Genomic DNA, 1,801 nt, shown 5'->3' with positions numbered 1-1,801 from the left:
AGGTACAGAGGAACATAGGTACTAAGGAACATAGGTACAGAGGAACATAGGTACAGAGGAACATAGGTACTAAGGAACATAGGTACTAAGGAACATAGGTAGAGAGGAACATAGGTACTGAGGAACATAGGTACTGAGGAACATAAGAACATACTGAGGAACATGGGTATTGAGGAACATAAGTACTAAGGAGCATTGGTACTAAAGAACATAGGTACAGAGGAACATAGGTACTAAGGAACATACTGAGGAACATAGGTACTAAGGAACATAGGTACAGAGGAACATTGGTACAGAGGAACATAGGTACAGAGGAATGTAGGTACTGGGGAATGAAGGTACTGGGGAATGAAGATAGTGACGAACATAGGTACTAAGGAATATCGGTACTAAGGAACATAGGTACTGAGGAACATCAGTACTAAGGATCATAGGTATTAAGGAACATAGGTACTAAGGATCATAGGTACTGAGGAACATCGGTACCAAGGATCATAGGTACTAAGGATCATAGGTATTAAAGAACATCGGTACTAAGGATCATAGGTACTGAGGAACATCGGTACTAAGGATCATAGGTACTGAGGAACATCGGTACTAAGGAACATAGGTACAGAGGAACACAGGTACTGGAGAATGAAGATAGTGACGAACATAGATATCGATGAAGAAATAGATTAACACAGCTCCACAAAGTGAACCAGATTCACCACCTGTAAACAGTTCCGTCTCCAGGACTGACTGTTTTTATAAAGTTCTATACAAGTTCAGGTCATTTACTTCATTTCCTTTTTGTGTTTAAAAACCCAGAATGACAGAAAACCTTTTCTCCACAACCTTTTGAATATTAATTCATTGTATCATAAATAAACAAGCCGGGCGGTTTGTGCTCGAACATGAAGCACTTTGACAGGCAGAATCCAGTTCGAACATTAAGCTGTATTCAACATTTAATTAGCTGCATCTCAACATCCAGTCCTCCACCCCTGTGGCTCTGAGGAGAGGCTGTAGAGCTGAGGAACTCTGCAGCTGCTGAAGGGCTGGGCCGGTGCCAGCATGTGGCAGGTGGCAGGACTCAGGAAATGCTGGCTCGGCTTTCTGGGGCGATAAACACGGACGTACCGAGGCCTTTTGACCTCGGACATGTTTCGTTATCAGCTGGAGGAATCCACCAAGGCAGGAAATAGCATACAGAACAGGATTTAAAAATCATCTCCGCAGCATCATGACTGAGTGAACGAATAATCTCCTGATACAAATCTAATGACGGCTGCAGTTATACTTTACTTATGTGTCTGGATCGAAAGGTAATATTTGTGAAATCGTGTTCAACTATCAAACTTTTCAAGAGTTATCCCAGCGTGATCGCCTCCTTCGATTAAGTCTAGGTGGGAGGTAATCAGCCTGATTGCTGCAAACTTATAAATATTGCATTGAAGGTGATGCTGCATGCATCCATTATGGGAATGAAAGGATTGGGAGAAAACTATCAAAAAATGTCTGAGTCCTTTTGCAGGAGTTAACATCCTTGTGTAGACCAATCCAAGCATGTGGACACCGACGACAGGAAAGTGTTGAAAATTGATGCAAACGGCACCCTTTAAGGTACCCCGGGGGACATATTTCACCTTCCACTGCTTTAAGTTTTGTGACACCTCATTTAAATTCCCTCCTCCTGGTGTTCGATGATCCAAATACAAAGATTCAACAGCTGAACGGACAGATTACGTCGATGGTGGGGTGTCCTTGGTATTCTTTAGATATCTGTTTTACCCGTTTCAATCAGGCTAATGTTCCCAGT

Source organism: Austrofundulus limnaeus, unplaced genomic scaffold (assembly GCF_001266775.1).
Source record: "Austrofundulus limnaeus strain Quisiro unplaced genomic scaffold, Austrofundulus_limnaeus-1.0 Scaffold464, whole genome shotgun sequence".
NCBI lineage: Eukaryota > Metazoa > Chordata > Actinopteri > Cyprinodontiformes > Rivulidae > Austrofundulus > Austrofundulus limnaeus.
This window is presented reverse-complemented; position numbering follows the sequence as displayed.